This window comes from Bos grunniens, chromosome 4 (genome assembly GCF_055505025.1).
Source record: "Bos grunniens cultivar Pamir isolate PY7600 chromosome 4, Bosgru_T2T1.0, whole genome shotgun sequence".
Lineage (NCBI taxonomy): Eukaryota > Metazoa > Chordata > Mammalia > Artiodactyla > Bovidae > Bos > Bos grunniens.
Window position 1 is genome coordinate 100447332 of NC_141168.1, and position 27908 is coordinate 100475239.

The following is a 27908-nucleotide window of genomic DNA, read 5'->3' on the forward strand; positions in this document are numbered from 1 at the left end:
GTCACTTACAGTGGGTCACTGACCCCACCTGTTGCCGCCCCTGCCCGCTTGTGGATACATACTGCAGGACAGGCAGGGCCTACATGGACTTTTTGCCTGTACTGGGGCAGAAGCAACTGCTGCCAGGGTTGCAGGCTGCTTCCAATGTTCTGCTTGAGTAAGTGCCAATGATCACCACCCTGCCCGACCCGGACTCCGCCTGAGGTATGGGCACCTCTCCATCTATCCGCTGATCTTCACATTCTGGCATATAAATATTCTTCTCATTATGTCAGCAAAATGAAATAAATGTCAGTATCCTTTTTTAAAGGTCAAAACTGCCTTTTTAAGCCATTTAGTTCTTAGTTTTCCATTTGTATATATAAGTATCATAGGTGTACTTAGCCCTTTATTTTAAGTATCAAGAAAAATGATGGCTTTCTTTTATGATTTTGGTTCCAGAAGAATAAACGCAATATTGAGGTTTCTGATGGCAGCTTTGAAATAGCTTTGAACAGCCCTAGATATTAGAAAAGAAGGAGAAATTTGTTCTGACTGTTATCATGTAGACCTGCTACTGCTACTGCTAAGTTGCTTCAGTTGTGTCCGACTCTGTGTGACCCCATAGACGGCAGCCCACCAGGCTCCCCCGTCCCTGGGATTCTCCAGGCAAGAACACTGGAGTGGGTTGCCATTTCCTTCTCCAATGCATGAAAGTGAAAGTGAAAGTGAAGTCGCTCAGTTGTGTCCGACTTCGAGACCCCATGGACTGCAGCCTACCAGGCTTCTCCATCCATGGGATTTTCCAGGCAAGAGTACTGGAGTGGGGTGCCATTGCCTTCTCCTAGTTTAGTGTTATTATTCAGAACACCTTAGGTGTATCTATGATGTTAACCAAGTGATATCTGTATTTCCTCTGTGTTCATCATTAGAAAATAGTTCATTCAATGTCTATAAACACTGTATTTGCTGCTTCTTTGCCTTGATATTAATATGAAAATTTAGTTGTAAATTAGATATATTAGAAAAAGGATTGTTGAACTTTAAGTACTGTGTATTTACCATGTGAATGTTTAGAACTTAATAAATGTAATTATGTTTAACACCTGAAGTAATATGCTGCCATTTGAGTATAAGAAACCAGGTCATATTGGTTCCATTTTTCTGGTCATAAATTTTTCACTTTAATATAGATTATTTTATGTATATATCCATTTTACATCCATAGTTAAGAATATAAAAACTAGATATTTATAATTATAAACAAAGCACTTGGTTTTGCTTTCCCATGATTTGAAAGTATTCTTATCCATCCAGGAATGAATACTTAACAATTTCAGCATCATGTTACACTATGTCAACATGAATACCAGCATCAACATGGAGATGTATTAGTCACTGTATGTGAATCAATATCTGATTTCTGACTTTTTGAACTATCAGTCAAAATTCAGCAATGGCGGTGACGTGGGTAATACTGACATAGTGTGAGTGAGGTACCTCATGTCTATAGTGCGTGGATATCTCATGTATGTTTTTCTCTTACTCCTGTATGCATTATTCCCATAGAAAATGCAATTCTCCAAGGGATTTTTTTTTTTTAGAGGACAAAACCCAGCATGGAAAGCTTTTGTCGAGAAGTTGAGATGGGAGAAGTTGGTTTGTTCAGTTGGTGATAATAGAACTGTCATCAGAAATGGTCAGTAATTTTTCTCACACAAGTATATTTAATTACAGTTCCGGATAATCAACAGTAGCCTATGCTTTTTGAATATTTATGTTCCAAGGGTTATGTTTACTAAAAGTTCATAGTTATAAAAGGTAGCTCAGTGTCACTTAATATGTTCAGGGTCATCCCAATGTACATGTGGTCTTTGAAATTACATTCTTTGAAGGCATTTAAAAAACATCTGTGTGAGGTAAATAGGTTACAAACTTTGAAAAGGATTCATCTGAAGAAATAGGCCTTCGATCATGGTTCATAAGCCCTCACCTCCATTTGATAATCTTACAGTAAGGTCACTGCCATGGGCCTCTTACATGTACTTTCAACGCTGTGAGGATAATTAACTCTGGATCCAAGGTTAGGCAGAGTCGTATAGATGGAGTTGAAACCACATTTGCTGTCGTTTTTTTTGTTGTTGTTGTTGCCTTGTAAATAATTGAAAGGTCTTCATGCATGAGTAAATGTGTTGTTTTGTGTTTTAAATGTAAGCTATATACTCTAGGTACAGTGTAAAATATATTTGACTTTATAATGTGCTGAAAACATTTTGAAAGATGAAAAGACATTGATACTTAAGGTTGGAAGAGTAATCCCTTAGGATTAAGCTCATGAATAAGAATTAATTTCATGTTTAACGTGGTTTCACTCACTTTACTCTCTGTGTTCTGCAGTATGCCACATGGCTGACTGCACTTGGTTTTCAAATTTCTATTTGATATTTCTGATTTGTGGCTTATCTATCTAATGATTACATATTATCATACTTGAAGCAGTACATGGTCAGTTTTTCAAAATCTTACTGTCAGAGTATTACCAAAGGGTGTTATGTGAATCTCTATCAAAGTAAAAATGTGTTCATGTTTTGAATGATCAAATATGTACCCTTGTATTTGATGCTTACTAAAAAACAAACAAACAAACAAACAAACAAAAAAAACCCTCTCTTTTGTGCAGATAAAATCATACCTCTGCTGTGAGGATTTTTCTAGAGAAATACTTTTTAAAATCCTTAAGTAATGAATGCTATTGGTCTTAATATATGTGTGATTATGTGAATATTCACTTACTACTTTTGCTGAAATGCTTGAAATGCATAATAACATACATAAACAGTATATTCATTTAAATTTTAGTGTCACACTAAAATAAGCTGGACTTAGGGCACCATTATTTATGGTAATGATTAGGATGATCAAATATATAAGGCTTTTTAATAGCATTTTTGAAGGAGAGGACTGGAAGGCCAAGTGTCATAATACTTCTTATATCAACAAGCTTTCTCTGTTTCTATGGCACAAATCAGATTCTTTTGCAAAAGTTATCTGAGATTTAGTCTATAATTTGATTTCCTTTGTCATTTCAACCACATTACGTTTCTGTTTTACATGTGGATTGATTTCTGTCTGGCTTCTTGCTTTTATTATTTATTTAGATCAGGCAGTTGAACTTTAACTCCACAAATGAAATAAAGTAGAATGCTCTTTTATTATTTCTAATGAAATAATAAAAGAAAAAATGATCTTGAGATAACAGAACTAGACCAGTTTTGACCCAAGCAATTGACTTTAAGAATTCACCATAAACATGTAATTTCTATTAATCTCTCCAAGGCATAATGAAAGTACTGAGGACTCTTAATTTTATGAGTTAAACATATGCATTACACATAGTTGATGAATCTTTCCTGTCAGGCTTCCCTGGTAGCTCAGCTGGTAAAATCCACCTGTGATACAGGAGACCCGGTTTGGTTCCTGGGTGGGGAGGATCCCCTGGAAAAGGGATAGGTTACCACCCCAGTATTCTTGGGCTTCCCTGGTGGCTCAGCTGTTGTATTAAGAAGCACTTATTCTCTGTCAGCAACATAGTAGGCACTCTTACACGGTAATCAGAGGTTATCTTCCCTCAAAGATTTTCAGAATTCATAGATACAACGCTTATTTTTATGAAAGGCAGCAAAATAATTAAATAGAAAAATACTTCATTGTATATAATGGAACATGAATACAATATTATATGACATTATACATAGTATAAGACAAATAATCATCATAGTGAATAAAATTACAGGATTTCAAGAAGAAAAATAGATTCAGTTTATTGAAAAGGGACAAAGTTAAATATGAACTGTCTTGAAGGGAGTTAATTAGGTTGCAGAGAGGCCAAAAAGAACATTTTTAAGCATATAGTAATCCAAGAAAATTGCAAAGTGAGAGCATGTATGTGTGATATGTCCTGGGGAAGGTGGAAAAGCTGTTTTAACTGTAGTAGAGAGTTGGTGTAGGAGAAAGAAATATGAATGAAAAGATCAGCCAAGATTGCCTTGTGGAGGGTGAATGAGTGCACCACCAGATAAATATCTGAGAAGCTATCAGTGGATTGAGAGAAACTCAGGAGACAGAAAAGAAAATATAAAAGGGAAATTCAGTGAAAGAGATGACTTAGAAATGGGTGGGCAGCAGGCTACAATAAATGAATAGTATTGCTCCAAAGATAAAAGAACTGAACATAGAGTTATAACTACTGACCAGTGTTCAGGAGGATAAACATTTACTTAGCTGAAAAGTTTGGGTGAAAAAGAGAAGTTGTGGACAAAAATAACCTGTATTTAGTTGTTTTTGAAAAAGGTGAGGAAGATAAAAACATGGTAGTCAAGAAGTAACTTTAAAATATTTTATTTTATAATAATATATTGTAATGTATGATATAGATTAATACTTTGTACTTTAAAACATTATATTTATATAAGATAAAAATATAAATTAAAAAAAAGGGGAAAGTAAGATTAAAGAATTTAGAGTACATTTAGTGTCCTCCAGAAGCTCCATTTGTTTTCATTTTATATGCTTTAAGATAAACACAAAAATTTAAAAATTATTTCTCAATTTAATTAATCACTAACATAATTATTATCCACTAGTATTGTTTTTTTAAAATGCTTCACTTCTTTATTTTAATTCATGTTAAACATATTGAATATAAAATTCCAGGTTCTGATTCTACGCTCAGTAAGATTTAATATTTGGTGCCATGTGCAGGTGCAAAATAATTCTGCAACAAAAACAGGTGAATCCAAAAAAAGAGACTATGTTAGTATTCATGCCTACTAAGTCATAACAGTCATTTCAGATCTGCTTACTAATGAGAGAAATTAGACTACTGTTGTTGAATACTTCAACATTAATTATTGACTGGTTATATCTGTGTCTTCACTAAAGTCAATCAGTTGTTTGGCAGACTAATTGAAAGTCTTTTTTCCCTATGCCGTCAATAAATAGGTCTAAAACCTACTGAAGTTCTTTATTTCAAATATTTGAACAAGTGAGAAAATTTTGATTCCAAATATAAGTGTGCATAGTGTCCATGGGTATTTAGTCAGACAGGTCAGTCGCTCAGTCGTGTCCGACTCTTTGCGACCCCATGAATCGCAGCACGCCAGGCCTCCCTGTCCATCACCAACACCCGGAGTTCACTCAGACTCACATCCATCGAGTCAGTGATGCCATCCAGCCATCTCATCCTCTGTCATCCCTTTCTCCTCCTGCCCCCAATCCCTCCCAGCATCAGAGACTTTTCCAATGAGTCAACTCTTCACATGAGGTGGCCAAAGTACTGGAGTTTCAGCTTCAGCATCATTCCTTCCAAAGAAATCCCAGGGCTCATCTCCTTCAGAATGGACTGGTTGGATCTCCTTGCAGTCCAAGGGACTCTCAAGAGTCTTCTCCAACACCACAGTTCAAAAGCATCAATTCTTCGGCGCTCAGCTTTCTTCACAGACCAACTCTCACATCCATACGTGACCACACGAAAAACCATAGCCTTGACTAGACGGACTTTTGTTGGCAAAGTATTGTCTCTGTTTTTCAATATGCCATGGGTATTTCGTTTGCTTAAAATACTACCTTGAAAAGACAGACAAATATATTTATGTTTTCCAAACCATCTACTAGGCAGAATTCTTCTCAGTTCAGTTCAGTTGCTCAGTCATGTCTGACTCTTTGCAACTCCATGAACTGCAGCACGCCAGGTTTCCCTGTCCATCACCAACTCCTGGTGCTTGATCAAACTCATGTCCATCGAGTTGGTGATGTCATCCAACCATCTCATCCTCTGTCATCCCCTTCTCCTCCTACCTTCAATCTTTCCCAGCATCAGGTTCTTTACCAATGAGTCAGTTCTTTGCATCAGGTGGCCAAAGTATTGGAACTTCAGCTTTAGCATCAGTCCTTCCAATGAATATTCAGGACTGACTTCCTTTAGGATTGACTGGTTGGATCTCCTTGAAGTCCAAAGAGAATTCTTGTAGAATTCTTCTAGAAGGCAGTAAATTTGGATTTCATTTTTTAATAAAAGAAAACTGTTCAATGTACCTTTAAATCTGATTCTTCTTGAAAGTGTTTTACCTGAGAAAACCAGCACATTTGGTAGTATAAATGATATTCAGGATAACTGTCCACATATCATTACAGAGTATTAAGAACTTACTGTAGATCTTGGTCTTGTATTAGCTTATGTGCTTGCCTGCTTGCTTCTAAAACTAGTATAGCCTATTTGGCCTTTCATCTTCTACTTCTTTCTTGCATTGCACTAAGAAGGATTCAGTGAAAGAAATTCACATGAGATATTATCTGTTCATAATCTTACTCTAGAATCTGTTTGATCAGTTGTTACAGAGCATGGTTCCTCCTCACAAAACACCACTTTTGCTAAATGTCATCTAACCATGCACAACATATCTTTATCCATACATATTCTTATATACTGTCTCAAACTAAACTTTTCATGAGCTATGATGGAATACTTTCATGGTTGTATCTCCCTATGAGCAACATCCCCAAATTACATAATTTGACATGCCTCTTCTTATCAACTCATCAGCCATGTTCTCTGTGTGATTCGTCCTGAAAGTTTGCTGACAAAGGATTTCATTTCAGTTGTCACACTTTTGTTTAACATGTATTATTTCAGTCATTTTCTTTGACCAGGGCAAAGGAAAGCTATGTTCCTCTAATGGTACAATTTCATTTCATTATTAAGTTAGAAATTTCAAGATAGTTCAAAATGCTGTTTAATTTAGAACATTTCTATTAAGTGATAATTTGTAACTCAATATTGCTGGAAAAGAGACAGAAGTTTGTCATTATTAACAGAATCTTTAGTTTAAAATATCTTATTCACCATGAAGCCTGAAGGTACTGGAAAATAAACACATTGTTACTAATATTTAGTGTACATATTGATACTGGAAATCTTTGATACTGATACTGAGTACCTGTAATATTTTGAGGGAAGTTTAGGATTTGATCAATGCAAATCTCAAAGTACAGAGTACAGTTATGCTAGTTAGTAAGTGCTTTGTGAATTATAATTCAAATAATATTCTCAGTCATTCCATAGGTCAGTTTCTTATTAGATATGACTATATTGTCATTGTACCCTGAATACTGGAGTGGGTATTCAGGGTAATATCTTCTCCAGCAGATCTTCCCAACCCAGGAATTGAACCAGGGTCTCCTGCATTGCAGGTGGATTTTTTACCAGCTGAGCTACCAGGGAAGCCCATACCCTCTGCAAGCCCCTCAAATGACTGAAAAAGAGTTTGTAATAGGAAAAGAAAAATCAGCATTGGCAGTTTCTTGTTCATTCATGTTTGCATACTTTGTCCTATCCTTAATTCATGTTGACACTTTCATGCCATATATTTATTTTGGGAAAATTGATTTATGCTACCCTGGATTGTATAATGGACTTCCCTGGGGACTCAGTGGTAAAGAATCTGCCTACCAAAGCAGGAGACACAGGTTCAGTTCCTGGGTCATAAAGATCCTTTGGAGAAGGAGATAGCAACCCTCTCCAGTATTCCCTGCCTGGGAAATCCCATGGACAGAGGAGCCTCTTCTTTTATAGTCCATGGAGTTGCTAAAGAATCAGAAATGACTTGGCGACTAAATAGCAAGATTATATAATACTTCAATCAGTGTATTAATGTACTAGGGAACTCCAATATGTTAAACAGTGAAAATGTAAGGAAAAAATTAAATATGCCTTTGCTTGATCTAAGTCTGACTTTCAGAATAGCATAGGCAGCCAGTGAACTAAGTAAGGCACCAGTATTGATTTGTACACCAAATATTAGCAATTCTTAATGTGTTCTTTATTTTATAGATAAAACATAATTTGACTAAAAATTAATAAAGTACCTGGAGAACTTTTTGTAGATTCAGATAAAGCAAGTCTGGAGTGGAATCTGAGAGTTTGCATTTTTAACAAGCCGCTGGTAACTCAGGCTTCTGGTCCCTGGACCACACTTAGAATAACAAGATTCTACAACATTTTAATGCATCTCCTCACAAACACCTTTAGGAAGCTTGCTTCCAATTTGAAGACAGCTGTAGACAATAGGGTATCATTTAAGGGTTTTGTAAGAGAAAATAAACGGAGAAGGCAATGGCACCCCACTCCAGTACTCTTGCCTGGAAAATCCCATGGACAGAGGAGCTTGGTGGGCTGCAGTCCATGGGGTCTCAAAGAGTTGGACATGACTGAGCGACTTCCCTTTCACTTTTCACTTTCATGCATTGGAGAAGGAAATGGCAACCCACTCCAGCGTTCTTGCCTGGAGAATCCCAGGGACGGGGAAGCCTGGTGGGCTTCCGTCTGTGGGGTCGCACAGAGTCAGACACAACTGAAGTGACTTAGCAGCAGCAGCAGCAAGAGAAAATAAAATCAGGTTTATTTTAAGAACCGAATAGAGAATCAGGTTAGTAAGTTATTGCAGTTGTTCAGTCACTCAGTCGTGTCTGACTCGTTGCAAACCCATGGACTGCAGCACACCAGGCTTCCCTGTCCTTCGTCTCCTAGAGCTTGCTCAAACTTGTGTCCATTGAGTTGGTGATGCCATCCAACCATCTTGTCCTCTGTTGTCCCCTTTTCCTCTTGCCTTCAATCTTTCCCAGCATCGGAGTTATCAAATTTTGCAGTAGTCAGGTAAGAAGGGCTAGCATTGTTAATGGAAATGAAAAATACTGGCTGTATCTTAAGGGAAGAGAAAAACTCAGTCATATGAATGACCAAACCCTATTGATATTGGAGTACCTTTAAATGTTGAGATGCTTTTCTGTCATCAGTATAAAATAGAAATAGCAAATCTCCTTCTAGGTAAACTAGGAAAATATAAAGAACACAATGATATCTTTCATTTTTTAAAAGCATGAAAACCTCATTGGTGTTCCACATCTGTTCATTGTGGTAGATTTGGTAACTGTGTATTTCAGTTATTTCAATATTTTGATCTCAAAATGAATTTAGAGAAAGGGTAGTATATGAAGATATTCCTTTTAATAGGTGTTTTAGAGATGATATATTTATTAACTTATGGCACCACTGGATCACTGTTTTAAATTGCTCCTTCCCCTTATTTAGGGTATTAACCATTTCGGATTTTACACTTTTTTTGTAGGGAGTAACAGAACAGGAAGGGAATCGCTGCAATTAGAGAATGAAAATATGATAGCCTAGAAAAAAATGTCAGTGAAAGGAAAGACTAGGAGATGGTAAGGGAGAAATGAATGAGGAGTTCAAGAGAGTTGAAAATGCGTATCTGATGATATTGGTAAGAACCTCGAAGTAAGAACTTCACAAATATGTATCCATTGCCTGCTGCATTCCTGGTAAAATGGTATGATATAGTCAACTGCAACCTACATTTTCATTAGCAAGACAATACCGATCATGTGATAGAATATCACACTGGGGTTCAAGATTAAAATAAGAAATAATTTTGTGCCTTTAACAAGGATCTCAGAACCTCTATCATGTAGCTACTGGTTGGTGTATCATGTAGCTCTCGTCCAAACTGCAACAACCTTGTCAAGAAGTATTCTCCAAACCTCTGGTTTTCATTATAAGAAAGGCAGGATAGATATGAGAAATTACTCTTTGGTGACTGAAAAGTAATTTAGAAAACATGCAGCCAACTAGGTATGATGTATTTATGTTTTATGATTCCCAAGTCAGTGTTATTTCTTCAGACTATGGGAAATGGTGTAAAGGGAAAATAAGTTAATTTCAGCACTACTCACACACTGGTCAGAATTACGTGGTACCCACAGATAAAATAGCCAATGTGGAAAAAATATTGGTCCAAACTCTATTTCTCCTTGATTCAGGTATTCCGTGGGGGAGTCACAATCTGTTTAGAATATCAGCACAGTCATTGTCCACCTCAATCAATTTAATGCAAAGAGGAGAAGGGGAGTCATTAGGATGCAAAAAAAAAAGAAAAGAAAATCAATTCTGAGCATCTGTCTGCATGCAGACCTCAGGCCAAAACAGATTGAGTACCAAAAAGTAGACAAAGGGAAATCCCAGATTTCACTGTGCAGTTCTTTGGTGCTGCTCCTATTACATGATTAATGGACTTTTCATTTTGAATCATTGTGTTTTACAGCTGCATGTAATCATTACTCCTAAGACTAAAACTATGATGTGTGGCAGAAGCTTTAGATGAGGTGAGGCATGATGGATTGTCATGGGCAAATTATTAATAGAAAGGTTCATTTTCTAATAGAAGTATAAAATATGGTATTTTATTTACATCTCCCTTTTGAGCTCTGGTTCTAGCTGCCAAAGTGAACTGTATCATTCAAAACTACACAACTTTGCCAAACGATCTAGGGCATTTGGCAGAACATCTATCAAATTTTATTTTACTCTAGTTGTTATGAAAAATGTTTCACATCACCATGTTGCTCTAGAAAGCAGTTTTTTTCTAAATACTGTTAAATCATGATCAGACCACCGTGTGATAACCACGGTGAAAGAAGAACAGTGCAAATTAGTGTGCTAATTGTTTCTATTGAAACATTACAATTTTATGTCACTTTCAGTATCTTTATACTATAAATGTAAATTTTAATATTGAAACACTATTCAATTATTGTCTCTTTTTTATCGATTTAAAAAAAAGAGACATACAGGATAAAGTCATTCATGAGGGAAACCTAGCAAATAATTATTGAACACACAGTTTGAACCAAATTAGGAATCTAATCGGGCTTCCCTGGTGGCTCAGTTAGTAAAGAATCTGCCTGTGATGCAGGAGACCCAGGTTCAATCCCTGGGTCAGGAAGATCCCCTGGAGAAGGAAATGGCACATTACTCCGGTATTCTTGCCTGGAGACTCCCATGGATAGAGATGCCTGGCAGGCTACAATCCATGGGGTCAGACACGACTGAGCAACTAAGCCACTCCATGAGTGTAAACCTAGCACTCTTGATAATTAAGGTTCAGAAAAAGTGAGATAGATTCACAGTAGAAGTCATGCAAATATTTTTAGATGTTCAAGTAAATGTAATATGGATGTTCACATCTATTTTATGAACATATATAAACATGCAAAAATAACATGAACATCACCACATATACAAATAAAAGTCTATATCAAATGCATAAAGTAGACTATTTTAAAAAACTAATTAACCACATAATATTCAGTCATTGAAAAGACAAATAATTTTCCATTTTTATGGCCCTGTTGACGTTTTGCTTTCCAATCTGGGTTCTAAACTAATGTAAAATTGTAGAATGATACAGTATTGAATCTTAGTAAATCCAGTACAATTCAAAGCCAAACAAGCTAAACCTTTCATAACTTTAATAACAAAAATGTTTTAAAGAACAATATATCTGAAAATGTTTGATACAAGTTTTTAATCATAGAAACTGTGTGATGCTTAAGCAAGCTCAGTTCTTATATACAGTTCTGTTAAGAACATCTCAAAGTTAAGAATACAAATATAATCTTGTTAATCCTGTTTCATTACATGTGTAATCAAGTTACCAAGTGTTCCCAAAGATAAAAGAACCTATTTAATCAAAAAAAAAAAAAAAAAAAGTTACCAAGTGTTACCAAGGCATCCTGGGAATTAGAAAGGAGGATTTATTTTAAATTAATGCTTCTACAGGTTAAAACTTCAGTATTTTTTCCAAATAAAAGTATGAAAGATTGACATTAAAACTTAAAGCATGTTTTTCATTGAATCATGTTTGAGTAGGATTTTAAACTTTACAAAAAAAAGTATTGATGAGTTAAATGGCTTTTCTGCTATTCTTTGTTCTTAATTTTGAGAAGTTTCTTTACTTTATTCATTGTCCTTGTCCTAGGCCCTATAGTAAACAGTTGTATTTAGGAATTTTTAAAAATTCTGTGTCCCTGATTTGGTCTGGGAGGAACATCTCAACATTTCCTTTTTTGATTACTGCACTTACAGCTTACACAGCAGGCTTGATCAGTAGTTTTTAGCTGTTATGTGTACCTATGCATATGTATATCCTTATGTTCATGCACTGATTTGGGTATTCATACACACACACACACACACACACACACACACACATATATAGGTATATAAGAAAGAAGAGAACTGTTTTTCTGTAACATTTTTTTTCCTTTTTAAAAGCTTAGCTTCCATAAATGTTCACAATAAATTGAAAGCCACATTTAATATACCAAGTATCAAAATATCAAAACTTAGGCTTAAGTAATACATTGCTGGAATTCCCAGGAATCCACCTGCAATGCAAGAGACTCAGGTTCAATCCCTGGGTCAGGAAGATCCCTGGAGAAGGAAATGGCAACCCAGTCCAGTATTCTTGCCTGGAAAATCCCATGGACAGAGGAGCCTGCTGGCCTACAGTCCATGAGGTCACAAAGAGTTAAACACGATTAAGTGACTAAACAACAGCAATACATTGCTATGGTGAGGAAAAATATATACACATATATATGTATATATTGTTACACATTTTTTCCTTAGTTAAATTTTGCCTAGATTTTGATCCACACTAATATTCCATGTGACCTGTTGTAAACAGTCAAATTAGTATAGAGGGAAGCTGTCCATGTCAGAGAATAAGATCAGGGGAGTGTTACTTGAAAATGTTTAATAAAAAGATGTGTCTGCTGCATATACCAAAAGTGGAGCCATCCTGGCTTGATTGCACGGATACTTTGCACTCTGTTGAATTCTGTACTAGAAATTATAGTTTGGCTCTAGAACTTTCAAATTTTAGTGCTAGAAAAGACTCTTATGAGTCCCTTGGACTGAAAGGATATCAAACCAGTCAATCCTAAAGGAAATCAACCCTGAATATTCACTGGAAGGAATGATGCTGAAGCTCCAATACTTAGGCCACCTAATGCAAAGAGCCCAATCATTGGAAAAGACCCTGATGCTGGGAAAGATGAGGGGAAATGGAGAAGGGGGCAGCAGAGGATGAGATGGTTAGATAGCATCACCAATTCAATGGACATGAGCTTGAGTAAACTCTGGGAGATAGTGAAGGATAGGGAAGACTGGCTTGCTGAAGTTCATGCAGCTGCAAAAAGTCAGACAAAACTTAGTGACTGAACAACAGCAATTATCCAGTGTATCATTTCATTTACTTATTTATTGGTTTATTTTTCTATCTCCTCAATAGAACCAAGCTCTATAAGGCCAGGCCCTTTTCTCTTTCCTTCATTGCCCTGTGCAGCATGCTTTGAACAGTGCCTAAAACCTCGTAGGTAATCAGTAAATATTTGTTGAAAGAATGAATGAATTTATTTCAAAAAGATAATTCTTGGGGATGTAAAATACACAGGTTTTATTTCTGCATTTATTTTTCTACATAATCAAAACTCTTACCATGATGTTTTGGAGAGGTGATAAAAATAACAATTGTATGGATATTAGAAGGGAATTTTGGCATATGTTAGACTATTTAAAGACATATGTTTGTTTCTCCAGACCAGTATTTTAAATTCAGATTATCTGTATATCCAAATACCAAATGAATAGCAACTTCAAGTTTTCAAAGTTTTAAGAAAAAAAGCACATCAACATGATTAACAAAAAAATAAAGGAAGCAAAGAGAGAGCAATATGCTACTTATTTAATATGCTACTTACTTATTAAATATAAACTGGCAAGAAAGCAAATTAATTCTATGACCTCAGGTAAATTACACACATTTCACATCAAGTCTTTCACATTTTAAAAGTGAGAATGTTGAAATAGATTACTTCTTGGATCCCTTATAGCTCAAAGATCTTTCATTAATGTATATGGCATATAAATGTGTTCTTATTTAAGGCATATGAAGTTTTTACCACTTGACACAGTTTTATCAAGAAATGCTTATTGATACGAACTGAAAACGGAGAAGGCAATGGCACCCCACTCCAGTACTCTTGCCTGGAAAATCCCATGGACGGAGGAGCCTGGTAGGCTGTAGTCTATGAGGTTGCTAAGAGTCGGACACGACTGAGTGACTTCACTTTCACTTTTCAGTTTCATGCATTGGAGAAGGAAATGGCAACCCACTCTAGTGTTCTCGCCTGGAGAATCCCAGGGATGGGGGAGCCTGGTGGGCTGTTGTCTATGGTGTCGCACAGAGTTGGACACGACTGAAGTGACTTAGCAGCAGCAGCAACAGCAGCAGCATGAACTGAGAATCATGAACAAAATCTATGGAGACAGGCATATTATATGACCCCAATGAGTTTACAGCTTGACTAAGAAGACAAAGTAGTATGGAGAAAAAAATGCAAAAGAACCTGATCAGTGGTATGATGAGAGTATATGGTGCCATGGTGTGTGCCCTCTAGGGGAGGACCTAACTGGGTTGTGAGAGACAAATATGACTTTTTTGGAACAAAATGTAGATTAAGCCATTAATGTAAATAAGAGGACAAACTAACCAGGCAAAGAAGATGGAAAACTTTGAAGCTGGGAAGAATTAAGGAATAATATTAAGGAATCTTAGGGGTAAAAGATAATAAGAGTTCAGTATATTCAGAACACAGAGAACAAAAGAGAGACTCCAAATGAAATTAAAACGGTAGAGTGGGGCAAGGTAATAGAAAGTCTGAAACAGCACATGAATTTTGCGTTTTGACCAAAGGCCATTGTGAAATGATTGAAGAATTTAAAATAAAAATGTAAAAATCAGTTTTCCTGTTAAAGGTCACTGGGGTGGTAACTTGGAGAATGAATTAAAGAGGAAGAAGACTCAGGGTAAAAAAGGTTTCGCTGACTCTCAGTAATCAACATGAGTGATGCCCATGGCTGCTTTAGGACAGGAAGTATAAATGGAGTTTGTTGTTCGGTAGCTCACTTGTGTCCAACTCTTTGCGACCCCATGGGCTGCAGCACACCAGGCTTTCGTGTCCTTCAGCATCTCCCAGAGTTTGCTCACACTCATGTCCATTGATTTGGTGATGCCATCCAACCATCTCATCCTCTGTCATCCCCCTCTCCTCCTGCCTTCAGTCTTTCCCAGCATCAGGGTCTTTTCTAAGGAGTCAGCTCTTCACATCACATGGCCCAAGTACTGGAGCTTCAGCTTTAGCATCAGCATCAATGAATATACAGGGTTGATTTCCTTTAGGATTGACTGGTTTGATCTCCTTGCTGTCCAAGGAACTCTCAATAATCTTCTCCAGCACCACAGTTCGAAGGCATCAATTCTTTGACACACAGCCTTTTTTATTGTCCAGCTCTCACATCCATACATGACTACTGGTAAAACCACAGCTTTAACTATATGGACCTGTGAGGTTCTTTCGGGTTATTTGAGGAAAAATGTATTTGGAGGATGAGGTTTGTTTTGTTTTGTACATGTGGATTATAGAAGTAGAAAGTGGAGTGAGGTGCCATTTCTCGACCTAGGGATCTAACCCGGGTCTCTTGCATTGCAGGCAAACTCTACCGATGAGCCATCTGGGAGGGAATCCTGCTAATTTAGGTTTTATATAGGTAACCAAAAGGCTTACCTTTTCTTGAAAGTGAAAGATGTTGACACTTGGCTGTGTATGAACTTTAGAAAGAACACATTGGCATTCACAATATATTGCTGATAATATGTTTGTACAGGAAAAAATAAAGTCCAGCTGTTCTCTGTGCAGTAACAGTTACAAAATTCCTCAACGACTGTAAAGTGGTAAATTTGTCGATGCTTCTTTGATATCCTTTTTGCTTTCAATCTTTTCCCCATTTCAACATTGGTGTTTAAAGCTTATTGAGACAAAAAAGAAAATTTACAATCAAATCCAAAGTTTTATATGTCCAAACTTACTTTGTCTTAAATTATTTGAACAAAAATAGGACCAAACTATGCCTCTGAATATGTTGTTTTGCTTTCTGTGTTTTAAAATTTGCTTTAGAGCTTTATAAATTACTTTTTAAAAGGATTCTAATTGTGTGAAGATTTCTTAAGTTTTCTGGATATTTTAAATTTTAATTTTTATTTTATACTGGAGTATAGTTGATTTATAGTGTTTTGTTAGTTTCAGGTGAATAGCAAAGTGACTCAGTAGTATATACACATATATCCATTCTTTTCAGATTTTTCCCCATATACGATATTACAGAATATTGAGTAGAGTTCTTGTGCTAAAAGTAGGTCCTTGTTGATTATTTTATATGTAATAATGTTTGAATGTTAATCTCAAACTCCTAATTTATCCCTCCTTCCCACCTTTTACCTTGGGTAACCATTAATTTGTTTCTGAAGTCTGTGAGTGTATTTCTGTTGTGTAAATAAGTTCATTTGTATCATCATTTTTAGATTCCACATAGAAGTGATATCACGTGATATTTGTCTTTCTGTGACTTATTTCACTTGGTGAGATAATCTCTAGGTTCATTCACATTGCTGCAAATAATTACTTTTTTGTGACGAATACTCTGTTGTATATATATGTACCAGTTCTCTGTTGATAGACTTTTCGGTTCCTTCCATTTCTTGGCTATTGTAAATAGTGCCGCACTGAACATTGGGGTGCATGCATCTTTTTGAATTGCAGGTTTTCTCAGGGTATATGCCAAGGAGTGGGATTTCCGGATCGTACGGTAGCTCTATTTTTAGTGTTTTAAGGAACCACCATTCTGTTCTCCACAGTGGCTGTACCAATGTACATTCCACCAACACTGTAAAGGGTTCCCTTATCTCCATACCTGCTCTAGCATTTATTGTTTGTAGACTTTAGGATAATGGCCATTCACCCTAATGAATGTATGATGATGTGTGAGGTGATATCTCATTGTAGTTTGATTTGCATTTCTCTAATAATTAGCAAAGCTGAGCATATTTTCATGTATTCTTTGGCCATCTATATGTCTTCTTCAGAGAAATGACTATTCAGATCTTCTATCCATTTTTTGATTTCTTTTTTTTTTTTATATTGAACTTCATTAGCCATTTGTGTATTTTGTAAAGTAATCCCTTGTCAGTTGCTTCCTTTGCAAATATTTTCTATCATTCTGTAGGCTTTCATTTTCTTTACGATTTTCTTTGCTGTGCTAGAACTTTTAAGTTTAATTAGATCCCATTTATTTTTGTTTTTATTTTCATTACCCTATGAATTGGATATTACTGTGATTTATGTCAGTGTTCTGTTGATGTTTCAGGTGAAGATTTCTTACTAGCTAATTCTTTAGTCACTTCCTTATCCTCAATATGGTTGGCTAATGCTATATTAGGACCTACTGATTACAGCAATTTAGGCACAAATTGATGATTCATTTAAAGGAAAAAATGTGAATACTTATCACAATTGTACCCATTGTTTCATAGTAGACCCTACCTTGAATGTACTAGCAACTAGTTCCACACAACATGATCTTTTAATTATCTATAAAAACTATAGACTGTGCCAGTGTTCAAACTGAAGATATTTTAATAGGTCAATATGAATATGAAAATATTCTTAATAATTTATTCTGATTAGATATAGTAAACAAAACAACCATTGTTCAAATTGTATATACATATATACTTAGGTTGGAGAAGGCAATGGCACCCCACTCCAGTACTCTTGCCTGGAAAATCCCATGGACAGAGGACCCTGGTAGGCTGCAATCCATTGGGTCACTAAGAGTGGGACAAGACTGAGCAACTTTACTTTCACTTTTCACTTTCATGCATTGGAGAAGGAAATGGCAACCCACTCCAGTGTTCTTGCCTGGAGAATCCCAGGGACGGGGGAGCCTGGTGGGCTGCCGTCTATGGGGTCACACAGAGTCGGACACGACTGAAGCAACTTAGCAGCAGCAGCAGCATATACTTAGGTAGGGTAAGCAGTTTGGTAGAAAGAATGAAGTCTAAATATATAAAGTTGTTGAGAGCATCTCTTTCCAGGTGGTGATAGTGGTAAAGAACTGGTCTGCCAATGCAGGAGACACAAGAGACGAGGGTTCGATCCCTGGGTTAGGAAGATCCCCTGGAGGAGGGCATGGCAACCCACTCCAGTATTCTTGCTTGCAAATCCCATGGACAGAAGAGCCTGGAGGGCTATAGTCCATAGGGTCACAGAGAGTTGGACACAACTGAAGCGACTTAGCATGCACACACACATGATCAAAAAAGCCTCCATACAAAGAGACATACAAACAGTATTGTAAAATATGAGCTTGCAAATCCTTGTGTAATTTTACATCTCTTGTGCTATCGATATATATTAGAGAAAATTAAAGTACTCTCATGAGGATGCAGAGTGCTCTTCACAAACTTGTGTTTAGGCTCTGGTCCAAAAAAAGTGTGTATATCCTCTTATGTCAATTACTTCAGTAACAATTGCAGATACATTGTTGACTCTCTTTGACAATACATAAGGTTTTTTGTTTTAAAATTTATTTTTAATTAGAGGATAATTGCTTACTATATATTGTGTTGGTTTCTTCTATAGAGAATAAAGTTTTGAGAACATGGTTGTCTTAAATTTCATAGAATCAATTTTGGATTTTGGAAGGTGCAGATGGGTAAAGATCTTGGAAGAGATTATATAGAAGGCGCTCTGGAGGCTCTACATGAAATAAATATCATAGAGCCCATATGAAGATATGTATCTGGGACTGTAAGCACAAAAGTACTAGTTATGAACCAGCCAGGAGACCAACAAGTAACACTTGATATCCACGTGTTAGTTTGGAATCAAATAAGAGACAGATTGAATAATGCCCATCCACATTGGAGAGGGCAGTCTTTACTAAGTTCTCCAATTCAGAGGCTAACCTCATCAAGATAGCCCTTTACTTTCACTCCCAGAAATAATGTTTAACCTGGGAGTTCCATGGCCCAGTTAAGTTGGTCCATAATATTGACCACCAGATTTAAAAGCCAATTTGGAGAATATTGTAGGCAACAGTGATGTAAACATAAATATGATTCATGACAATAAGAGCAAGATACACTGAATAATACAAGGCATATATTGAGTTGGAGAAGGCAATGGCACCCCACTCCAGTACTCTTGCCTGGAAAATCCCATGGACAGAGGACCCTGGTAGGCTGCAATCCATTGGGTCACTAAGAGTGGGACAAGACTGAGCAACTTTACTTTCACTTTTCACTTTCATGCATTGGAGAAGGCAATGGCAACCTACTTCAGTACTCTTGCCTGGAGAATCCCATGGATGGAGGAGCCTGGTAGGCTGCAGTCCATGGGGTCGCTAACAGTCAGACACGACCGAGGGACTTCACTTTCACTTTTCACTTTCATGCATTGGAGAAGGAATAGGCAACCCACTCCAGTGTTCTTGCCAGGAGAATCCCAGGGACGGGGGAGCCTGGTGGGCTGCCGTCTATGGGGTCGCACAGAGTCGGACACGACTGAAGTGACTTAGCATAGCATAGCATATATTGAGTTAGAAGATACCTACTGAATAATCTATTGGGTTTTGTGATTTTTGTTGCTGTTGTCATTGTTGAAGAACTTAGTGATAGAAATTTTACAGGGTCACTGTTCAGTTTCAAGATTCCAAAGCCTATAATCTGAGCAAGGAAAGCAGGAGAGCAGGAATCTGTGGCTTAAGGGGGAGCATGGGTGTCTGTGGGAGGGGTCAGGCAGCTTTAGTCACCTTTGTGCTCTTCCCCATAGGATTCTGTGTATCCGCATCCTCCTCCTTGAAACCACGTGCTGTAATTTCTCTTAATCTCTGCTTCATTATTATCGTCTGCTATGTGCTGGCTGGTGAGATGAATTAGATGTGTCTATTCAGAACTGAAGAGTCACAGAGGATTGAAGAGGACCAGGATTCAACCCCTGTGTTGGGAAGATCCCCTGGAGAAGGCAATGGCTAGCCACTCCCATATTCTTGCCTGGAGAATCCCATGGACAGAGGAGCCTGGTGGGCTACAGTCCATAGGGTCGCAAGAGTCAGTCACACTGAGCGACTAACACTTTCACATGAGGAAAAATAAGAATAGTGTACCTGCCTGGGTCCCTTCTTAACACGATTGTTCCTGGGTTTGTTCCGCTAACTTGGATACTCCTCTTGCAGTGGTCATGCTAAACAATCTGTTGTAGTTTGCAAGCTTAGAATTCTTTGAACCTGACTGAGGAGATCCATGTAGGCAGAGGGGCATCAAAGAGAAAGAATAATGATGCAGAGTACTCTGTGTACACTGTTTGCTGCAAATTTAGTCAAATGGTATCTGTTGGCTCCAAATATTCCTGTGGTTAAAGTGTTATTCTAGAAAAGCAACTAATCACACACACACACACACACACACACACACATATATATATACAACTTTAAGATCTTAAGTAATAATACCTTTGTTATATGTGATGCACTCTGATATTTTTCCTTTTTTCCTTTTCTATTCTATTATCTTCTACTCTATTCTGTTCTATTTACTTTTTTAAAAGGATTGATACTGATCCACCTATTGGTTGTCACCATTTGGGAAAAAAACTGTGTGGCCATTTTTTTTCCATTTAATAAAATCTGAATCTTGTTAAATACTCAGAACCTGTTAGTAAAAGTTACAGAGTTTAAGTCACATAGGATTATTTGGCATCAGTGTACCTGTTGCACTTGAAGGGATTTGCCACTAGACTGAGAAATAATGATCATCTGACTTCTATAATATAGGTTGAGGGATGGGTGTGTATTTTCTTACTCCTTAGAAAAAGAATCTCACACATAAGACATGTTTAAAATTGCTTCCTGATATATATATAAAGAGTTTCTGTCAATTACTCTGTCTAGGAAGTTTCCCTGTTTAGTACATGAGTAATCTGCTAAAGGGGCAGAATGACAGTAAATTCATATCTTATGCTTAGGGCTTAAATGAGCAGAGAGTCTTATTTTTGACAAAGAGATGAGCAATCAGTTCATTTATTTTTAAGCTGTTGGCCACCACTATAACATGGCATGTTTTATAAGCTGAAAGAGGCATTTAGAGAGGAAAGGATTATAAGAATAAACTTGAACCCTGTAAAGTAGGATCATGTTTTTTTTTTTTTCTTTTCTTTCTTTGGCCTATTTTGTAGTTTCTTCTAGTCCTTCCTTGATTTGAGGAAGGGAAGTGAAATGCAAAATGCCAGTCTCAAGAGTTGAGTTTTGCATGACTTCACCTGGCTATTAACTGGTTCAGCAGCAGTGTGCTATGCAGAACTGTTAATTGATGAGCCATAGCGTTGGAGCTATAGGTAGATTACTGCATCTGTGTTTGGAAGAGTTAAGAGAGATTATCTGTCCTGTCAATCACTCTTTACATATACATGGACATACAAAGATGGGCAAGTAGAGATGTAATACTTTGGAAGTTCAAAGGAAGGGGAAATTTGACACTTATTCCTGGGCTTAGAATGTTCACATTGGAAGGAACTTAAGTTTGTCTGGTTCTCGGGTTACTGTCTGCTCTGTGTTCTGAAGTATGCCCTTTTAAGAAACCTTTTTAGAAAATTGATGATTTCTGAATGGGAAACAGAACAGCTTGATTCCTATAATAACTTACAACCAGTCACTTATTACCTGATACATGGACATGAGACTTGATGTTAGGATTAAAGAGAAGACAGTTGTAAGTAAATAAATGCAGTCTGAATTTGTGGCAACAAATTTGACATTCTGCCTAGGTTACTAGGGCATCAGGTTCATCTGGATCATGGATACCTAAGATCTGGCCAGTAACTGTGCCCATTGGAAATGAAGATAACTTCTAATATTTGAAGGTGAGGGGTATACTTGAAACCTAGTACCTAGATTAATAATTATATTTGTGCTATATCAAACTGTTGACTATTTTCAAAAAGCAAATGACTATAGTAGAGGTTAGATGATGTCTGTATGATCTGTAAACTCCAAAGCAAGATGGCATTTTATATGATAAGAGGAAAAAAGTTATCTGTTCCTTTCACTGGTTTATTATTACTTATTTATGACTTAGAAGCCCAAGCACAAACCAGTAATGAATAATATTTAGCTACTGTAGTAGACTGTGGACAGTAATATTAGAGTTTAATATATAGGATCAGCCCTTCACCCAGGAGGTCATTTTGTATGATGCTGTCATCATTCTCTTTGAGTAAATTCACTCTTTATAGCAGCCCCAGTAAATAGCTGCAATATAATCTGGAAACATGAGGTCTTCCCTGGTGGCTTAGTGAGAAAAGAAACTGCCTGCCAGTGCAGGAAACACAGGTCAATCCCTGGATTGGGAAGATCCCTGGAGAAGGAAATGGCAACCCACTCCAGTATTCTTGCCTGAGAAATCTTGTGGGCAGAGGAGGCTGGCGGGCTATAGTCCATGGGGTCAGATATGACTCAGCGACTAAATAACAACAGTCTGGAAACAGACACCATAAACACAAGTTCTGTAGTTTTCTCCCTTCATATTATGTGGTTTCTTGCAAGAAGGTTGCTTTTCAACATTTCTCTTCATGTGTTACTTGTAAGAAGATTTCAGCTGAGCATTTTTATTTGTTTCTGGGGACAAAAAGAGAAATTCAGAGGGATGGTATGGGGAGGGAGGAGGGAGGAGGGTTCAGGATGGGGAGCACATGTATACCTGTGATGGATTCATTTTGATATTTGGCAAAACTAATACAATTATGTAAAGTTTAAATATAAAATAAAATTAAAAAAATTAAAAAAGGAAAAAAAAAGAGAGAAATTCAAATAAGTGAGCCCCTGAAAGATAGTCTTAAGGTTTTTATTGATAGGAATACAAAGATGGTAAGTAAGTATTTATCTCAACTAGGATATTCCTGTATTAATTGGAATTTGACCACATCTCTCTTGTTCAGAATGGTTACCCAAACAATGAAATTGGAGCACAGATGAATTGTCTGTTATTGGGATCACAGACTTATATCAGTTTTCACTGAGGCACAACCAGTTAGCTTTTTTTTTCCTTAAAAAGATTACCACATTTATTACCTACGTTGTTCCATGTATTATAGCTTCACATTTATTATTTCACATAATCCTAATAACAGTCTCATCTGGTAGCTAATTAAAATGCCACTTGCCTGATGAGGAAATTGAGGATATTAAAGCATGAAAGTACAAGTGTAAATTTATATGTGGAGGAGGAGAAACATAGGAATGAAGAGATTAATTGGTTTTATAAGAAATAATTGTCTGATTGAAGATTGAAGTGATATTTCAAAACCTTCATTTGGGTCTGAGAATGTCACATTCGACTGGAAGAACTGATACAACTCATCGGTAGGGCAGAGATTTGAACTCTGGGCTGTGTGGCTCAGGAGCAGGCAGTTCCTGCTCTTCCGTAAAATCTTTCATGTATATAACATGGAGTGGAGGACAGACCGTGGGTGCAAATTCCGGAGGCACAAAATCATCAAAACTTTCTTGTCTGTGTGTTCAATTAGATACTTTGAATGCAGTTGCTTATCTGATTTATTTGTATTCCTTCAACTTTCTAAGACTTTTTAGCAGTCCTTGGAAAGTAAATAAGACAGCATTAGAAATATTCCTGAAACTTTTTCTTCAAGAAAAGTAAGCCAAAAATTTTTTGCTGAATTAAAACTCTTTTATACACATGTTGTTTAGATACATCTTAAAGTCATTTAATACATAAGTCTTTTTTGCTGCCTCCAATCTGAGCTATACATTATATTATCATATTAGATAATAATCACAATCATCATTTGAATAGCAAAAATATGAGGTAATTAGATCCTAGAACTACTTATTTCAGCTATTGTTCTGTTCTCATTTTTGATATAACCTGCATAATACTGTGATCATCTAAAGCAGATGATAGTCTTTAAATAGGGACTTGTAATGTAGACCTTTTTTAAAATCAATTTATTTATTTTAATTGGAGGATAATTGCTTTACAATATTGTGGTGGTTTTTGCCGTACATCAACATGAATCAGCCAGGGGTACACACTGTTTTTTTTTTTTTTTTTTTTTTTTATCTTAGGTCAAATAATAAAGCACTTATCCTCCTCAGAGTATTATGCAAACTAATCAATCATGCTTTCTTGAGAAGTAGGTCAGCATACAGATTCTCTCTGCCTTAGAACTAAAGAAGTACTTTTTTAATTCTGCATGTAAGAATGCAGCAGGGGCTATCCACTCTGGATTTTATGGCTACCCTCAAGTGATTCTAGCCTCCACTCCCTTGGGACTTCACAGTTCAAGTTTTCTTGCATATTATTTTAGGTGAAAACTTGCACTACCTGTTGTTGAATTTCATATCTGAGATTTAGCCTTGATGAATCAATGGAACAAAATCAAAGTTAATGAGAATCTAATTCTCGTTCCCCAAGTGATCTGAAAGAAATATGAATTATAGGAAGTACATGTATTTGAAATTAGAAAAGTCACTGAGCAATAACTGGCAAAGTTTTTTTTTTTTTTTTCCTCTGTGGGTGCATGCATATAAAACATATTTAACTGATCCTTGGTACACTGGTTCTAGAGGCTTATTCCATGGTCCACCAGCATCAGTGTGAACTGGGAATTTGTAAGAAATTTGTAAGAAATGCAAATTCTTGGGCCTTACCCCAGACCTACTGTGGCAGAAACTCTTGGGGTACGGCTGTGCGATCTTTGTTTTAATAAGCTTCCATGGGATTCTGATGCTTGTTAAGGCTTTGAAACTATCACTTTAATGCATACAACAGATCCCTCAATTTTCTTGAATAATTGAATAAGTGTTTTCAGTAAAGTGACACTGTAAAGTAGTTGTCCTGGATATTCACAAGCTTTTTAACCACAGTGGCATTAAAGAAGTTATAGTAGCATGTATAGTTTACTTGCTTTTTTGAGAATTAAAAGTCAGTCAGACGGGCGGTATGAAGTTGTGTCTAGGTAGGAAAGCCTATTTGCATCGATCCTGTACAAAATTCAGAGTACCTTCAGCTTCTCTCCCAGGGGAAGGCTTTAACTGGCAGGAAATGCTACATTTCTTGTCAAACTTGCTGTGTGGCTTCCTAGTCATGTTACCTTCTAAAAAATCTTTCATTTTTCTGTTTATAAAGGACCTTTTTTTTGCAATGTCCAAGTACTGGTTCCTTCCAGAAATTTAATATAACATTACCAAAGCTAAGTTTAACTACTTATTATGTGTCTGTAAAAGCCTTACTATATTAAAAAATATATATGTCAGGTGTAGACTGAAATACAGACCAAAGGAAGCAGCAGCTGAAGATGGGTAGAGAAGAGATTCCTTCAGGTTCCTTCCATCCTAGCTATGAGTTATGGCCATAAAATCAAATCTGAGTCACAAGGGATTCAACTGCCCGTAACTCATTTACCGGGCCTAATCGTGAGACTGGTAAGTCAGAAAGCACAGCAGCCGTGACACTCAGGTGGTGTGTAAATCATGTTAGCAGATTTTTATTATCTCAGGCTGATCTGGCTGTTGTAGGGTATTTGTGAGTATAAATTCATGTGGTTAAGAGAATCGATCATTTATGAGGTTTCATTGGGTGTGCCTACTGTGCACAAGACACTCGGGGAATATAAAGATGCCTGTCACATCGAACTCGTCCTGCTTGAGCAGAGAGCCTACAAAAAGTAGGAAATTAAATATTCTCAGTAAATGATTCAGAAACCCTCCAGCTTTGTCTTCTTCATAGACCAGCTTGGGTTTTACTAGTGATTTTCATGAAAGCAGGGGTCTTATCTTACTCATTTTTACTTTTCAAGGGCTTAATACAGAGTTTAGTGCATGGTCATTTCCCAGTAAATCAAGGTTATTAAATTTCTTTCTTTTCTGAATTTTCCTTATAATAATTTTCTCAACCATTCATGTAGTATCCGGCAAGTATTGCTTAGATTTCCATTATGTTTCCTATGTTGATCTACTTCACTTGCCCACATATTATACAATGTCTAGACATGCATCAGTCACATTAAATGAAATTCCATTACCTAAATGCCTAAAGATTATGCTTAGTTGATCCACAGTGACTATTTGTTAATGATTGTGGACATAGCATATTGAGGTACAGCATATTAGACCACGATACAAGAGATGACAATATAAGACTGCCAACTGAGTGAGTGGTTCGAAACTTAGAATTCAGAGGACACATAAATCCCTGGGCTAGAGTAAAAGGAGAAAACGTTAATGGTACAACAGTTTGGAGCTAAGGTGGGATTTAAAGGTATTCTACTCAAAAGTCTCCATGTTACAGCTGAGAGAATCTAGCTACCGAAAGAGTAAATGATTTATTTTAAAGGTCCTATGGTTTTATGTTTATTTGTACTTTGTTATCTTGAGTTGTTGATAAGATCTTATTAGTTATTGATTTTATTATAAATTTTGTGCACCCTCAGTAGAATGTAATACAGTTGTACCAAATATATTAGAAAGCAAACGGTAAGCATTTAGAATTTCTATGATTGCTTATTTTATTTTTAGACCTATGGAAACACTTTCAAACCTGTGAGAAGCATGAGCAAAATCCACTGAATTTTTCTAAATTAAATATGTTTTAATAGCATCTATAATTATGCAATATTGCTGATTTATGACAAGTATTTCAACATGAGTTGAAGGAATAAGTATAAATGTTTAACACTGAACACTAAATTATGACATTGTCCCTGTATTATCTTTATAATATGTAAAGTATCAGTTTAACTAGTTTTAATTCTAGGCTTTGAGCCAGGCATTTTGAAAATTAATAAGTTGTGATTAGGCAAAGAAATTGGAATTCACTTCCAGGTTAAAGGAATGAGGAGAAAAAGAATTTAAAGTGGGGAAAATTGCTAGAAATGTTTGAGGAACCTCCTGACATCCCTCAGTCTGATTCAGCTATGTGCTATTTTCATAGGGTTAAGAAATCATGGAGAAGGAAAAAGATAAAATATGCATATTCAAACTTATGACAGTCTGTTAGAAAATAAATGAGAAAACAGAAAGTGATCCTTGAATAAAATATTTTATTTGTATGAGCATCTTTCACTTTCAAGAGTTATTTTGGCCCAAGCCAAATGAATTTCAAAGGAATATCAAATAAGCATTGAAAAATGCAAACATGGAAATGAGAATATACTAGAGAATGCTGAAGGCTTTAAAACAGATTCCTTTGGGTCTCTCAGCCTCTGGTTTCTGTGTGCATTTTATATTAATTAAAAATAAAATAAGATTTCTCTACTGCAGGGGAAGATCTTAGTCTCTCTGATGGCTTTGCCTGCCAGGCATACACATCTGTGGTTTTGCAGAGATTATAATGATAGAATGTATTGATTCTAGCTAACAAATAGCAAAACAAAAAAATCATTTGGGGCTCCCCTTAATAATAAATGCCCAGACTTTTCTGTGATTTCTGAACCCAACAGAATTATATGAACTGGTTCAGGAAGCAACCAAAGTACTTGGTGTATGAGACAGGATGTGGTGGTAAACAGAAGGTCTGTAAAAAATTAATAGCTCCATAACAGAGAAGCAAAACCAGGAGGCCAAAGAACTTTTGCAAAGACAAACACTGTGCTTACCTTCCCACTATGCTTCACTGAGATTTACAGCTGCTTGGGCGTGAATTCAAAGAAAAGCAGTGGAAAGAATCAGAAATATTCATGGTGTCATGGCTAGAGACAGGAATTCAGAGGTCTGTTTTAAAGTGGTTGTTCTGCCTCATGGACAGAGAGGATGATCTCATTTCCTAAACTCAGTGTGACCCCATTAGTTCTAATGGCTAAATCATTTTGAAAATTCATTCCATTTTATATTTAAGCCAGTTGCATGTTTTATGGAGAAAGTTTTCTCAACTTCACCTTTGTCTTCCTCTTCAGTCCATGTTTTAAAAAGTAAAGAATATGACATCAAGGAAACTCTCTTCTTGATTCTACAAAGACTCAAGCAAAGAACAAGAACAGGCTGAGAAACCCTGAATCAGAGTTGAGTGGATTCCTTAGTATCTGTTCTGTTCAGATAATGACAAGAA

The 27908-nt window shown here is 36.5% G+C and overlaps 1 protein-coding gene across 2 annotated transcripts in view; it reads left to right on the forward strand.

The window, feature by feature from the left end:
- THSD7A (thrombospondin type 1 domain containing 7A) overlaps positions 1 to 27908 on the forward strand; it is a 546002-nt gene that overhangs the window by 171550 nt on the left and 346544 nt on the right. The gene's annotated exons all lie outside the window — the stretch shown is intronic.